Consider the following 16,718-nt stretch of genomic DNA (forward strand, 5'->3'; position numbering starts at 1 on the left):
GCGCCCCGGAAAGTTCTGTTTCTGAAGTTTGGGGGAGCCTGCTTGCAAGGCTTTATCCTCTAGTCCAAGGCGCAAAGCAGGAGCGCAGGCAGCAGAACACGGCCGCAGCGCCATCAACCTGAGCGCGAGGAAGAGCCGGGAGCCCAGGCCCAAGGCACCGGTTGTCATGGCGACCGGGGCGCTGGTCACCCCAGCGACTCCGTCCCAAGGGACACGGCAGGGGCGGGGCGCCAGGCGGACCAATGAGGCGGAGCGGAGCGCCGGGGTCTGAGACCAGCGGTCCTGTCCGCGCGCGGGCGGGTTTGAGTGACAGCCCCGGGGGGCGGGGCCGGCGCGTCGGGCCGAGGGAGGAGCCGCGCGGCGCGAGGAGCTCGGCCGGCGGCGCCGCGGCGAGGGTGACACACACCATGGTCACAGTGCCCCGAGGTCTCCGCGCGGCAGCCGAGCAGCGCTCCGGGGCCCCTCCGTCCGCCTCAGCCGCCTGGGCAGCGCCGCGCGGGGGCGGCCGTCGTTGAGGCGCTGCGGAGTCGCCGCGGGCCGGCGGGAGCTCGGCAGGGGTCGCCTCCCGGCGATGCTGCTTCTCTCGCCGCCGCCGACCCTTTTCCGCGCACGCCCGAAGCAGCTCCGGGAAGAAGAGGCGGCGGCTCTCGGCGCCCGCGCGCTGCGCTCCGGTCGCCGCACCGGGGCTCCCCACGCGCCGGTAAGAAGCACGCGCGGCCGGGCCGGGTCGGTGGGATGTGCGGGCCTCTGGGACGTCCCCTCGTTTCCCATGGGCTCGGGTGGTGGGGTGCCTGGTGCGCCGAGGGTGGGGAGCACGACCTGCGCTCTCACCTAGGCGGACATCCCCCCTCCCCCCTCCACGAGTGGGAGCGACTGGCTGTGGGTCACAGCGAGTGACACTGCCCCCGTGGAGCTGATGTGGACAGCCCGGCGCGGAGCGCGCTGAGGAGGGAAGGGCTCCCGGAGTCTGTTTCTAATTTCTGCAAATGATTGTGGAGATGGTGTGGTTAAAGAGGCCGCCCAGAAGAATGTGTCTGTGTAAGGGCTCGGAGAAGGGGGTGGGGGCGCGGGGGGGCGGGGGGCGGGCGACGACAGGGAGACACTGCCTGCCTGATGAAGCTCTTCTATTTAGTTTGCTTCTCTTTGCTCCAGGCCAGGCTTCCTTTCTCCACTTTGCTCGTTGCGTGAGCGGAGAGAAGCAAAGTTAAAAGTTAAGCCAAAGTCAAGGAACTTTGGAAATTTAATTTCCTTCTGTTGTGTGTTAGAGAAGGGAGGGTAGGGAGCCCCAGGAGCGAGTTAGAGCAGGGCAGGTTTCTTTGGCCTTAACCTGTGTAAGACCGACACCTCCCCATATTTGCGACTAATCTTTTAGACAGCCTTCTGTCATTTTCGCTTAATTGCATCCTTGAAATAACAAACGCGGTGACTTCATAGGTAGCTGCCTGGAGCCGAGTTTACCTCTCCGAAAATGGGGCAATCGGGTTTGTTTTCAAGGCGGGGTCCTACACAAAATGTGGGACACCTGACCTGTGGGTTAAAGGACGCTGCTAACTAATTAGGAAGATTTAAAAAGGTCTATCTAGAGAGCTTATTAAAGGATGGGAAGGGGGTAAAAAAAAAAAAGTACCTGTATTATGAAACAGGCGTTGGTATTTTCCCAAATTCCTGAAATGGCTTGGCTGGGTCGGGGTGAAAAACTTCTTCTTTCTCATTGGATGCCTGTAGTGGTGACGAGCTACAAATTATTTTTTCATTTGAAGCAATTAAAAAGAAACACACACACACACACACACAACTTTATTTTTTACACTAACTTCATGAAGATAATGACTCAATAAATTGATACATTCATACAGATAAGTACCATGCCATCCGGCCATAAGTGTGCTTTGCAGTGTTTTTGTAACATTGTTCTAAATTCAGTGTTCTCCAGGTTTCCTGGGAGGAGCGCCTCTGGGGAGAAGGGAGTTTAAGAGTAGAAACTATTAAGGATTAGTTAAGAAAAAGGATACATTTTATAGCCTCTTTCACTTTCAACATCAGAGCGCTGTGACCTCCTTTACCATTCTGTAGATTTCTCCTTGAATTCACATTGACCCACCAATACTTTCCTACTTTCCAAACCCCCACCTCACCCAAACACACACACACACACACACACACACACACACACACACACACACACACACACACACACACACACACACACACACACACACACACTAAAAGCAGGGTCAGTTTACTAAGGGCAGATCTGAGCTCCACGACAGCCGACCTCAGTGGGGTGCCAAAAGTTGTAAAACTTGTTTTATCTTTCTGTTTGTTTTTAAAGATGCCTCTTCAATGCAGGATTTCAAGGGAGAATTGGCTAGCCGTTTGTTTGGGGGTAGATAATAGGTGTTCGGTTGTCTTTCACATGGAGAAGGGAGAGTGTTGGGGGAACCCAGGGCCTTGCCCAGGCTAGGTGGGTGCTCTGTGGCTGAGCTCCATACTACCCTTGTGCTTTATCTTACAGGGCTTATCTTTTATTTAAGAGAAAAGAGTCTAGCAATGTTTCACCTTTAACTGATTAAATAAAAGTTGGGTGGGTGAGCAGTGCTGGCTGTGCTTTAACAGCAGGCTGTTTCTCCATCTCTTCTTGTCCAGTCTCCAGTGTATTGTAGAAAAAGAGTATCTGGGAAAACTGCAACTTCTTTTTCCTTTTTTTTTTTTTTTTTTTTTTTTTTTCCTTTTCCAGACGATTTCTCTGTGTAGCCATGGCTGTCCTGGACTCATTTGTAGACCAGGCTATCCTCCAACTCACAGTGATCCACCTGCCTTTACCTTTCTGCCATTTTAAAAAGTAAAATGTGCATCACTTTTATAGTGTAGCCAAGTTATAATTAATGATATTTAAAATGGAAACGAAACACAACCTTACTGTAAGCCAGTACATTTGTCAGCTCTTGGGAAGTCATTAGACTACAGCTAAACAAAAACAAACAAACAAACCAAAAAATCCTGGGTGTGGTGGTGCATGCCTTTAATCCCAGCACTCAGGAGGCAAAGGCTGAAAGCATTGCTGTCAGTCCTCAGATGCAGCCTTGTGACTATGAGTTCCTGTCACTTTAAAAGGTCAGAGTCTGGGAAAGGAGGAAAGACACTGAAGTTTAGGATTGACAGGTCCTCTATAATGAGAAAGGTGGGACATTTGCACCCCTGGATTCTCCCTACCCCAGTGCCTGCTCCTCCTCCTCCTTTTCTGCAAGTTTTTTTCCATTTAAAAATTAAAGTGGGTAGCCGGGCGTGGTGGCGCACGCCTTTAATCCCAGCACTCGGGAGGCAGAGGCAGGTGGATCACTGTGAGTTTGAGGCCAGCCTGGTCTACAAAGTGAGTCCAGGACAGCCAAGGCTACACAGAGAGACTCTGTCTCGAAAAACCAAAAAAAAAAAAAAAAAAAAAAAAATTAAAGTGGGCACCAGCCTGGTTTACAGTAGAGTCCAGGACAACCAGGACTACAAGAGAAACACTGTGGATCTAGCACACGGAAAATTTTAAAAGATAGTTTTTCATCAGTAAATTGAATGACTTTTAATAAAGCTAAGTTAAACTTAGAAGTTTTGGATGTCATCAGAACTATTGAGCAAGCTACATCGATAGAGGAGGCCTTAAGTAATTATTGAGTCTAGGAAAAAGTGAAAATGGATTTTTTTCCCCTCTGTCCTGGTCTCGATTTGTAGACCAGGCTGGCCTTTTAACTCAGAGATCTGCCTGCCTCTGTCCCACAGAGTGCTGGGATTATAGTCATGCGCCACCACGCCTGGCTTGTGAAAAGTTTCTTTTTGGTTGTTTTTTGTTTTTGTTTTTTGAGACAGGTTTTCTCTGTTTAACAGCTCTGGCTGTAACTCGCTCTGTAGTCCAGGTTGGCCTCAAACTCATGGAGATCCACCTGCCTCTGCCTCCCGAGTGCTGGGATTAAAGGCGTGCGCCACCACGCCTGGCTCTAGACCCTTCTATTCTTCTGTCATGAGCAAATACTCTCTTCTATCCACTCCCATTCCCACATGTGTGGCCATCATTAATAGCTGTGAAACAGTAGGAAACCAATTGTTTAATTATTTACAAAATAGTAACTCTTAAGAGATCTCATTTGGTGTAGAGATGGCCCTTAAACTTCGCCTGCTCCCCCTTAGCTTGCTGTCTGACACAGGAACTTTAGGAACGGGCTGGCCTGTCAACTTGTTTAAATGCTTGACCAAAGAAACTTGCTTTTCTGTAGTTTTGTTTTCACAATGGAAAAGTGTGACTATGTTTTCCTGCCGCCAGCCTGGAGCAGAGCCTGTGCTGAAGGGCTCACAGGGCCTGACTGTCTGGCAGACGCGTCTGAATCCCAGAGACCTTCTGAGTCTACATCTGTCAGCTGTAAATAATTTAAGGGTCTACCTCAAGTTTAGTTTGCAGATGAAATTAAGTATGTGCAGACATGGTTAAGTGCAAGTTGACACAGTCCTGTTTTGCTTGTGTGCCTCCTTGCTAACCTTTCTTAGAACGACGTAGCATTCGTAACTTTAGAAGCTGTGACTGTCTCCTCAGGTCATCTCTTGAGTGTCTCAACCTTCCTAACACTGTGGCTTTTTTAATACAGTTCCTCAGTACAGGACCTCAACCATAAAATTATTTCATTGCTGTTCTATAACTAAGTTTGCTACTGTTCTGAATCATGATGTGAATATCTGATACCCAAGATACATGTGACCCCTAAAAGGGTCAAGACCCACAGGTTGAGAACCATTATCCAGACTGTGTAACTCACTTAGTATCAAAGTCTTTGCTGTTGTTGTTGTTGTTGTTGTTGTTGTTAAGTCTGGGGTCTTCCTCATCTAGCAGCTGTGCCTCATTTCTAACGCTCTTTCTAGCCACACTGTACCGTAGAGTCACTTAGATAGACTTTAACACTTTATGCTCAAACATCAGTCCATATTAAATAAAACAGTCCTTAGGGTGAGATACAGACACCCTGATTACATCATAGGACACCTTGGGAACCAGTGTAGAAACTTCATTTCTCATAAAGGCAGTGAGCGGTATTTGGATGCCATAGTCGTCTGTATGTATGTTTGTTCATGGAAGAATCTGTGTGCGCATCTTCTCTGAGTCATGTTTCTTCATATTTATAATTTAAACTTCAGTCCTATTTACTGTCTTCCCCCGGGGTTGGGCCAAACTTGGAACCTTGCTTATGTTAGGCAAGCACTGACTCCATTCCTTGAAGCAGCTGTTTTCTAAGAACCGCTGAATTTGTGTGTCTGAGTGGTTTGCATACATGTATGTATGTACATGTATGTACATGTATGTGTGTATAGTGTGTTTGTGTACGGTCTATGGAGTCCAGAAAAGAGGCATTGGGTACCCTGGAAATGGAGTTCCAGACACTTGTAAGCCTTCATGTGGGTGCTGACAACTGAACCTGGGTCCTCTGAAAGAGCAGCAAGCGTAAAAGCCACTGAGCCGTCTCCAGCCCTCCAAAATCATTCTTTTAAGAAAAGATAGGGGAAAATGGGAAGGAGGGAGGAATGGGAGGATACAAGAGATGGGATAACCATTGCAATATAATATGAATAAATAAAAAAAAACTTACCTAAGCTCCCTACCACTAGGCTGTATCCCCAGCCACCGTCTTGCATTTTATTTAAATAGCACTCTCAATAAATTGTTTGGAGTAACATTGAAGGGGGGAAAAAAAAGATAAACACCATAACTTTTGGGGGTGGGTGGGTTTTGTTTTATCAATATATCTTGTCCTTTGACAAACCCGCTTAAATGTCCCGTGCATCCCAGTTATGATGTCCTCATCTCTGTTTCCTTTCCACACCTGCCCCCCCCCCCTTTCCCTACAAACCTCTTTCCCATGTTCTCGACCTTCTGTTTTGTATCTCACAGAGTTTAACCAGGGCTGTCTGTGTGAGCACAGGTTCTGAACTATCCACGGGAGCCTGGTGTGTGCTCTCCAGTGTGTTTGCAGTTACTGTGCCTTCTTGCCTCCCACGTGCTGTGTGAGGGGTTCTTGGTCATTAAGTAAAAACCAAATGGCTGAGTACACCTGTGAGGGTTTTTCTCCCCTTTAATTAAATCATCTTAAGTTGGAAGACCCACTCCCCCCGCTCCCAGACAGGGTTTCTCTGTGTAGCCTGGGCCATCCTGGACTCACTTTGTAGACCAGGCTGGTCTCGACCTCACAGCAATTCACCTGCCTCTGCCTCCCGAGTGCTGGGATTAAAGGTGTATGCCACCACGCTTGGCTGGTGAATGCAGTGTGTATAGGCCTGGTGCCATTAGGTACAGCTCCCATGTCATGCTTAGAAAATAGCATTGTGAGGCAGGCATGGTGGCACACACCTTTAATCCCAGCACTTGGGAGGCGGAGGCAGGCAGATCACTGTGAGCTGTGAGTTCAAGGCCAGCCTGGTCTATAAGGCAAGTCCAGGACAGCCAGGGCTACAAAAAGAAACCCTGTCTGGGGGGGGGGGGGCAGGAAGAAGGGAGGGGCGAGGAGAGAAGAAGAAGAAAATAGCATTGTGTGACCTTTCTCTGTATCTTCTAGCTTTTACATCCTCTGTCCCCATTATACAATGGTCACTGTGCCAGAGAATGGTGGCGTAACTGGGGGCCAAGCCCTCCAGTGCCCTTTAGTATCAGCATCTTGTGCAGCCATAGGTTTGGATGAGAATGTTCTTACAGGCTCTGATGTTTCTATTTGGTGCTGTTGGGGTATGTTTAGGCGGGGTGGCCTCGCAGGATGAAGGGTGTCTCTGGGGTCTGGCTTTGAGCTTTCAAAGCCATGTGCCATTCCTAATTTTTTTCTTTCTGCCTCCTGCTGATGGTTCAAGATGAGCCCTCAGGTTACGGCTCCAGCCACCATGCCTCCTGCCTGCCTCTTTGGTGTGGTGGATCCCTTTCCCTCCAGAACTGTAAGGCAAAAGTCACAGCGTTATCACAGCAATAGAAGAGTCAGGATAAGGCTGGGGAGATGGCTCAGAGCACTGGCGGTTCATCCAAAGGTCCTGAGTTCAATTCCCAGCAACCACATTGGGGCTCACAACCATCTACAATGATATCTGGTACCCTCTTCTGGTGTGTAGGTGCACATTTGGGAAGAATACTGTATAAATTATAAATAAAAATAAATCTTAAAAAAAAAAGAAGAGTCAGGATGTTTCTCTGGTTAAGGCTAAGCAGCCTTCCTTTGTGGGTATGGACATTGATGTTTAGAGTGTGACTGGATGGTATTGATTAAGCCAAGCAGAAGGGATAGGCCCAAGTTCTCCTTTATTATTGGCTTATAGTACTAGGCATGGATACCCTCTTTCGGAACCGGACTCAGATGCAGTCACTAAGCAGTTGCTTACCCCATAACAGCTGCGCCACTGTTGCATCCATCCGGCCTGGTTGGTTGGTATTGGACTGTCTAATGTTCTACGGGATAAGGCCATGGATGCTCTTCTTCCTGGTGGCCTTGTAACACTATGCGACACTGAAAACCAGCAGGGACACTGCTTCTAGCTCAGTTCCAGCTTGGTGTCTCTCTGTCTTGTGCCCAAGGTGTGTGGTGTTTTCACCAATATGCTCTTAAGAACTTTCTTAGCTTTTTCTTGCTGTGGTATAACACACTAACAAAAATCCACTTTGGAGGGAAGGGTTTATTTAACTCACACTTGCGTAGTTCACCATTGAGGGAAGTCGAGGCAGGACTGAAGTGGAGGCCACAAAGGAGTGCTACCTATTTACTTTTGCGGCAACTTTTAAAATACAACTCAGGGCCAGCTGCCCAGGAGTGTAGCACCTACAGTGGGCCCTCCTACTGAAACTAGTAAAGAAGAAATGCCTCAAGACATGCTTGCAGGGCAGATCCTCTTCCCAGGTGGCCAGCCCAGTACCCAAGAGGAACGGTGAGACTCGGCATTGCTTTTTCGGGCGTTTGGGACCTACTGAGGTACCCACATCTGGCACTGGTTTTTGTTGTTGTTGCCATTTGTTTGTTTGTTTCTTTCTTTTTGACAGTGTTTCTCTGTAGCCTTGGCTGTTCTGGACTCACTTTGTAGACCAGGCTGGCCTCGAACTCACAAAGATCCACCTGCCTCTGCCTCCCAAGTGCAGGAATTAAAGGCGTGTGCCACCATGCCTGGCTGTTTGTTTTTCCAGACAGAGTTTCTTTGCAGCCTTGACTGTCCTAGACTCACTTTGTAGACCAGGCTGGCCTGGAACTCACATTAATCTGATTGCTACCATGCCCAGTTGGCACTGAGTATTTTTAGTCGTGACTGTCCTTTCTAGGTCTTTGCTTTCAGACTCTTGTATGGTTTTAAATTGTGTTATTGAATGGGTTTTCATTGCCCCTGTTTTGATGAACTCTCCCAGTCCTTGCCTTCCACCACCACCCCCTTACCTGCTACTACTGTGTCTCCTCTCTTAAGGCAGATCTCCACAGCACACATTGGACGCCAGGGTTACCTCTTTGCATTGTTACCTGGCTCTAACTTTGTTCTTCTCTTGAGGGCTGTAAATCCAACTGAAAAGTTTAATTCCTCTGAGATGCTGAGCTTCACATGTTTAGATGTAATGTCCCAAGCGCCAAAACCAGAAACAGTCATCATTCTGCCTCCGTGCTGGGAACAGATCAGAGGGTTTCCTTTTGAAGGAATACTCTTTTTTCTTTTTTTCTTTTTGGCTCCCATGAAGACTCTTTGTTGTCAAATAACATGATTAAAATTTCAAAAGCAAACTCTTACTTGGTATTAACACGAGCACACAGATTTAAGAGTGACTTTGTCCCCTACCTCTACTCTGGGAAAGCCTTCCCTTTAGAGTAGAAAGAAATACGATTCTCACAGAATTTTAGAAAGTTGGAAGCTGACATCAAACCTTTATTTGAATGGCGACTGCCACGTGCCCCCCACTGATATGTGTATCAGTCACCTCCCACACGCCTATTCAGAACACCTAAAAGGATGTCCTTAATGTACTCTTACTATAAATGAAATGGTGCTGGGTGTGGTAGCACACGCCTATAATCCCAGCAACCAGGAGGCAGAGGCAGGCAGATCTCTGTGAGTTCAAAGCCAGCCTGGTCTACAAAGCAAGTCTATGACAGCCAGGGCTATTATACAGAGAAACCCTACCTTGAAAAGTAAGAAGAAAAAAAATATTAATTTCAATTAAAACTCATTCTCTTGGTAGATTATTCTTTTTTTCATATACTCTTTCCCCTTGGGTGATACAGTGTTGCATGCAGAATATTGGGTTCCATAGACACTGTATTTTTTTGTTTATAGTATACTCCATAGTGGCTACAAACAGCCTAGGTTGACCTTGAACTCCAGATCCACCTGCCTCAGGGATGGGATTATAGTGTGTACCACCATATGTAGTATATTCGTGGAGGAAAAAAAAAAAAAAAGACAGCCATGTCTGTAAGATATACTGGGCCAGAAGGCTGAAGATGATGCTCCAATGTTATTGAGAGGTTTTGGTGACTGATCAGGCAGCAAACTGTCTCTGTCATTTTCTCATTTTGGAAGCTGCTAACCTGCACTTCCTGTTTGTTAATTTTATTCCTTCTCAAGACTCTGATGGGGTTGAAGACCAGTTAGTTTAGTTTTACAACTAAGTTTAGTTGTTTAGGGCTTCAGATGTTTTTAGGTCTAGATAGATGTTTTAAGTTAATAATGATAAGATATGATAAATATTGATGCACAATACTGACTTACAAGTTTCAGGTTAAATAAACCTTAGGTCCAGGAGTGGTGGTACATGCCTTTAATCCCAGCACTCAGGACATGAGGTAGGTGGATCTTGGAGTTTGAGGCAATGCAGTGGAGTTGAATTCATGGCAGCTCAGTTGGAATTCAGAGGCAGTTTTTTACCGGCAAAGTTCCACAGAATGAGGTTGAATAGAGAACAAGCCAGAGGACGAGATGGAACTGGAAGATTAGAACAGATTGCTTGAATTAGCTTGAGGCCAAGCAGAGCAATTCAGTGAGAAGCCAAGAAAAGCCGGATTGAATCAGTCAGCTTGGAGAGGAGTTTGAGCAAGAACAGCCAAGTTGAACCAGCCAGCCAGAGTTCAGAAAGAACAAGTAAGGGTGAGCTTACTCAGCATTAAGTCTCAGACGCTGAAAACATTCTGGGCCTAGATTAGATTGTAAGGAGGCTAGAAGCTTCCAGGACTAGGAGTAGGCTAGCAGACAGAGGCAGTAAGGTTCTGGGGATGACAAATCAGGCTAATAAACCACACTTTTAACACTTAAAAGTTGCCTTTTGCTTTGTATTTTGAAGAAAGATCATCTGGGAAATATTTAAAGTAAGAGACCTCTTTTAAGAAACTTAGTTTCTCTGCTACTATGTTATTTTCCCCTCTTGAAAAAGTATAACCTGTAAATATTTCAGCTATCCAACTGAAGTAAACACTTAGTATTTAAAATATGTACCTGAGTAGTGTAATATAAGCCAACTTTGAGAGGAAGATAATAATTGGTTTCATGCAAGAATAATTTCAGTTTTGAGTAATCTGTGGGGTTCCTCTCTGTATCTTGCACTTGTCCTGATGCGAGCTGATTGTAATCTCATGGACTAATTTGAATGTAATATTGATAAACTCAGTTCTCTCACAGGCTGTTTTAGTTTTATGCTATTTTTCTATGTAAAACATAAACTCAAGAAATAAGTTTATGGCAAGGAAAATATATGGCCTTAAAAATAACACTTTTAGCCGTAATTCATCTAGTAAGTTAGGAATAGCAGCCTTTTAAAATCTGAAATAATTAAGACAGTAATTCAGCAACTGTAAAGGAAGTCTTCATTGGAGGCTTCGGATCTACAAGGAACAAACCACACCATGACCTACTGTGTTCAGCCCTGCTGACTGAGTGCCTTGTATCCCTAGCTCCAACATAAGAGTCCAATGTAAGAGTGAGTGGTAAGTGCTGCCACACCGTCCCAGTAATGCCAGTCAACACTCAGGCCAGGGTTTTCTCCTGTGTTCATGTTTAGAGCACAGACTTTCTAGCACAGTGAACAGGCATCTATCCAGGGAAGAGATTTCAAATAGATTCTCCAATATTAAGGCACAAATGGGATCCGGGCGGTGGTGGCACACGCCTGTAATCCCAGCATTGGGAGGTAGAAGCAGATGGATCTCTGTGAGTTCGAGGCCAGCCTGGTCTACAAAGAGGGTCCAAGACAGCCAAGGCTACACAGAGAAACCCTATCTCAGAAACAAACAAACAAAGGTACAAATGGGAAATTACTTTTTTGTTTTTTATTTATTTATTTATTTATTTATTTATTTATTTATTTTGAGATTGGGTTTCTTTGTGTAGCCGTGGCTGTCCTGGAATTCACTCTGTAGACCAGCCTGGCTTCGAACTCAGAGAGATCCACCTGCCTTTGCCTCCTGAGTGCTGAGATTACAGGTATGTGCCACCACCACCAGGCTGGGAATTTACTTATTTTATTTTTATTTTTTGAAACTGGGTCTCTGTGTAGGCCTGGTTGTCCTGGAACTAGGTATGTAGAAGATCAAGTTGGCCTTGCACTGGCTGAGATCATCCAGCCTGTGCTTTCCGAGTGCTGAGATTCAAGGCGTGTACCACCTTGCCCAGCTACTTAAAACTTTTCAACAAAGTATTTTAATGGTGTTACATAACATGTCACACTCTGTACCAACCAAGAAGTAAATGGAGGTATTTTAAATAACATTCCCTGTAAATCTTTCATGAAGTTTACTTGAGCTCACCAAGCCTTCTACTTGAAAGGAATGCTAAGATCTAAGGAAGATACAGTTCGGATGTAACTCAGGATTCCATTGGAGCAGGGCTGTTGTCCTTCTGCCCAAGGGGGTTCGAGACAGGACCGCCGCGGATGAGCAGCCAGTCAGCGCTCGCTCTCCAGAACAGTCCTGAGGCTGTACGCTGTGGACCTGGGCTTAGCCATGGCAGCGTGTTCAGCTTCTAAGTGGCCCCTGCCAGTCACGGGTGACACACCAGGATGAGTCTACCCCTCCAGGTAGTCACTGTACTCACTCTTTCCAAGACCCTCCTCAGCGAACTGCTTGGTACCTCACACGGTGGGAAACTGCAGTGGGGAGCTGACGCAAGGAGCCTCATGTGGACTGGGCTGTGGAGGGCTAGGCTTTTCCTTGACTAATGAGGGATCCGGGCACGGTCCTGGGAGCTGGTTTGGCAGCTTCTGAGTACGGCGTTGACTCTAGACATCTGTTTTCCTTCTCCAGTTCTATGCTAGCTACATGGCTTTCATCCTCAAAATGGCTTCATGGTTGCAAAATGGCTGCCAACATCCTGTTGGAAGTGTCACCCTTGCAGGCAGTGCGAGATGGATGAAGTGGGAAATTTTACGTAGTATGCTTTTCCTTACTCAGTGGCTTCCGTTCCTCTTGGCAACCCTTACTTGACAGGGAAACTGAAAATTATAGGGTTTTTTGCTGGGTGTTTGGTTGTCCTAAAACAGTTTATAGTAGATATTGGGGATCCAAATCTCTCTTCTCTCTGGATTGAACATCGTGTGTGTGTCTGTTTTTGAGAGCCAGTATCTTGTAACCCAGACTGGCCTTGAATTCTTTGATCTTCCTTATCAATCTCCACGGAGCTAGGATTATGTTTGTGACCACACACAGGGCTTCCAGTGGGAACCTTGACCACTGCACACGTTCCTCAGGAAGGCTAGCTTACGCCCGTAAGACCATTTGGTGCCTTTGTTCTTTGCATTATTTGGTATTTCATTCTTGGAAGTTTGTGATTCATTCATGCATTTGATCCATCAGCACTTGGCCGACTACTGACCCGCTAAAACGAGTTAGCGCTAACAATTTAACAAAACGAGTCAGTGTCTATCTGTGGCCATCGATAAACATTTAGTGGGACTGGAGTTCCGAGGGCCGTGCTTTGCTTGTTCTCACACAAAGAGGTTGGGACGCGCAGTGGAGCAGAGGGCTCAGAGTCCTGAGTGTGAGGGCTAGCTTTCAGTCGAGTGGTTTTGCATAGTCTTCTTCTGAGTTTGTTTTGGAAAGTGGAAGAATAATATCTACTTCATATGTAAGCGGCAAATTTATAAGTGATTGGACAAGTCTACCAGTTGGGTTTATACGAATTCTCGGCTTCTGTTTCCCTTTTCTGTACACTTGAGGAAGCAGGAGCCTAGGAAGTGTGCCCTTGTGCTGAGGCAGAGGCGAGGCTGGAGCCTAGGAAGTGTGCCCTCGTGCTGAGCCAGAGGCTGGGCTGGAGCCTAGGAAGTGTGCCCTCGTGCTGAGCCAGAGGCTGGGCTGGAGCCTAGGAAGTGTGCCCTCGTGCTGAGGCAGAGGCTGGGCTGGAGCCTAGGAAGTATGCCCTCGAGCTGAGGCAGAGGCGAGGCTGGAGCCTAGGAAGTGTGCCCTCGAGGCTGGAGCCTAGGAAGTGTGCCCTCGTGTTGAGGCAGAGGCTGGGCTGGAGCCTAGGAAGTGTGCCCTCGTATTGAGGCAGAGGCTGGGCTGGAGCCTAGGAAGTGTGCCCTCGTGCTGAGGCAGAGGCTGGGCTGGAGCCTAGGAAGTGTGCCCTCGTGTTGAGGCAGAGGCTGGGCTGGAGCCTAGGAAGTGTGCCCTCGTGTTGAGGCAGAGGCTGGGCTGGAGCCTAGGAAGTGTGCCCTCGAGCTGAGGCAGAGGCGAGGCTGGAGCCTAGGAAGTGTGCCCTCGAGCTGAGGCAGAGGCTGGGCTGGAGCCTAGGAAGTGTGCCCTTGAGGCTGGAGCCTAGGAAGTGTGCCCTTGAGGCTGGAGCCTAGGAAGTGTGCCCTCGTGCTGAGGCAGAGGCTGGGCTGGAGCCTAGGAAGTGTGCCCTCGTGCTGAGGCAGAGAAAAGATAGGAAGACACCATTTGCTGCCCGGTAATAAGCACAGTAAACGTTCTCACAAGGCGTGGGCTGATGAAATGAAAGGACTCATGTGGGACGCAGGGCCTGGGAGCCCAGCCCCGAAAACATCAGTAGACTGGCCAGACTGGGAATGAGCTTGTTGTGTCCTAGAGCAGAGCCAGGAAGTGTCAAGCCAGAGTCTGAGGCAGTGAGGAGAGAGAGAGGGCAGAAAAGGTCAGACCCTGGCTAGAGTCAAGTCCGGGGATGCCCAGTGCCCGTGCCTTAGGGAGTCAGGTGGGACAGCGATTCCGAGCTGGCGGCCCGTGAGTCAGTCAAGTACAAGACAGAGGACTGCCTGCCAGCTGGGGCAGTGGGAGAGTCCTGTCCCTGGCCTGATGGGCTGTACAGGAAGCGGGAGGAAGCGATTAAGAAGGAGTGTGTGCTGAGAAGGGTCACCAGTGACCAGGGACGTTGCAGTCTTCCTTGTTAGCATGGCAAAGGGGACAGATGCTGTGAGAGTACAAGTAGCTGAGAGAGAGACAGAGAGAGAGAGAGAGAGAGAGAACCTGACCCCTGGGGCTCCCCGCTTCCCTCTCAGCCCCTCTGGGAGGCTCTGCCTGGAAGGAAAGGAAAGAGATTGAGGTAGAGGTATTCCTGTAATCAGAGCAGCTTTCCCCTGTGAAACAAGGGAGGGCTGCGTGGGCGTGTAGAGCAAAGTGGAAAGTGCTTTATCCAGCACTTTGCGAATTTACACAACAAGCCAGCCATTGACTGAATTAAATTTATTAACCACGTTCCTCTGTCGCCTATCAGTTGTTGGAACAAACTGGCATAGGATCTTGACTCTTGATAACCTGCGTGAGGTATTTGTTCACTGAAAATACTTTGTGATAAATTGCCACTCGATTCACTTAATCTAGGCCTGGAGCTTGTATTTAAAATGAATCAGACAAGCTGTAAATTCAGAAACACTTTAAATGAAAGAAAATCCTTTTCTGTTGTCCAGCGCCCTGCTATCGTAGCTGGGTTTAATTTGCCCTTAGAGTGATTTTACTGTCAGCCTTTATGCTTATTTATTGATGATGGTGATAATCACTAGGATTCAAATCTTAAAAATAATAGGTAATGCTTTCTGAAAAATTGTTTTGACTACAAAAGAATTTTCCGGCCCTCTTCTTAGAGATTAAAATTGTACTTGGCATCTATCTTCTAAAGATTTTGAAATAAATACTAACTTTCAATCTAAATCCAGATAAACATTTTATCTGGTATACCATCAAATAAAATTTAATTCAATAAGTACTTGATATGCACTTTTTAAAAAAGCTTTTTAGTTTATTGTGAGTGTGTGCATGAGTATCTGTTCATGTGTGTGACACAGCACATATATGGAAGTCAGAGGGACGACTTTATAAAATTGATTCTTTTCTCCCACCTTTATACAAGTTCTGGGGATTGAACTTGGGTTGTGAGGCTTAGCGGCAAGTTCCTTTACCCATCGAGCCCTCTCTTAGGCCCCTGATGTATACTTCTCCTTTTCAGAAACACGCAGCATTCCTTCACTATCTGTAGCTACTTAATTGATTGCTCATGGTGACCTCGCTGAGTCACAGTGTAGTGAGTGCAAGCTGTGGTACTAGATTTTAAAATACCCTGCTAACTAGCAAGTCATGAAGGGCCAGCACGCAGTGCCTTAATTAGTGAGATGTCTCTAATAGTGTTCTAGTGCATTTCCTTTGCCATTAGTTTTAAAGCAAAGCTCCTTCTTGAGGGTTTGAAACGTTACACGCACCCATGTAGCGTGTGCCTGCGTGCTCATGCACCCTTGCTCATTTGTGGAGGTCCAAGGGCAGTTTGTGAAAGTTGGTTCTATCCTTCCATTTCGTGTGACCCAGCGGTGGACTGGCAAGCATTTCTACCACCTGAGCCATCTTTCCAAAACTCAAGAAAAACTCCAGAGGGAATAATGTTAGCCTACCACCCACATTAATGAACTCCTGGTCAACTAACTTTAAAATATGTTACTTCTTACCTGTGTGAGAAAGATTTAACCAGGGATTCAGTTATTATTGGTAAGCGGGGCTTGTATTGTGCCACCTGTGTGTGGAGGTCAGAGGTTAACTTGGTGAAGTTCAGTCCTTTTATATGGGTTCCAGGCATCAACCCAGGTTATCCTCAAGATGCAGCGGTCTATAAATGTGCTTTGACAGCATCGGAGCTGTATAGTAAGCCAGTGAGAGTGCTTGTGAAGATCTGAGCTAAGCATGCTGGCTCGTGTCTGTAATCCCAGCGCTTGAGGGGCAGAGGCAGAAGGATTGCAGGAACTTTTAGGCCATTTCCAACTTGAGTTACGTGGGGAGTTTGAGGACAGTCTGCTATATAACAAGACCCTGGTTTGTGTGTGTGTGTTTGTTTTTGTTTTTGTTTTTTTTTTTTTTTAAAAAAAGGACACGCAGGCTGTTGTGTTGTCTTTATACTTGTCTTCTGGGGTGGCTGGTTGCCTGGTTTTTGTCAACTTGACCCAAGTCAGAAATGTCTAGGAGGAGGACTCTCAGCCGATAAACTGTCTCCATAAGATCGCCTGTAGGTGGCGCAGTAGGGCCCAGCCAGTGGGTGGTACTACCCGTCAGCAGGTGTAAGAAAGCGGGCTGAGCACCTCAGAGAGAAACCAGTGGGCATGGTCCACCATGGTCTCTGCATCAGTTTCTGCCTCCAGGTTTCTTCCTTGAGCTCTGGCCTCGGCTTCTGACGAGGGACTCTAATCTAAGCCCAAGATGCTTTGGGGCCTGGCGTTTTTATAACAGCAATGGAGACCAAGCTAAAGTACCGCCTGCCATCAGCCCTAG

At 47.1% G+C, this 16,718-nt stretch overlaps 1 protein-coding gene across 10 annotated transcripts in view; it reads left to right on the top strand.

Annotated features, from left to right (window-relative positions):
• The first annotated feature begins 398 nt into the window (after nucleotides 1-398).
• The window catches only part of PTPN13 (protein tyrosine phosphatase non-receptor type 13), a 163,049-nt gene continuing 146,729 nt past the window's right edge, over nucleotides 399-16,718 (top strand). For 7 of the 10 annotated variants that reach the window (XM_084758209.1, XM_084758212.1, XM_084758216.1 and 4 more), the window contains exon 1: nucleotides 399-700. The gene's annotated coding sequence lies outside the window, so the exon portion shown is untranslated. The remainder of the gene's footprint in view (nucleotides 701-16,718) is intronic. The other 3 variants (XM_084758215.1, XM_084758218.1, XM_084758210.1) reach the window with 2 other exon arrangements.

Source organism: Acomys minous (assembly GCF_964271855.1).
Source record: "Acomys minous genome assembly, chromosome: 15".
Classification (NCBI taxonomy): Eukaryota; Metazoa; Chordata; class Mammalia; order Rodentia; family Muridae; genus Acomys; species Acomys minous.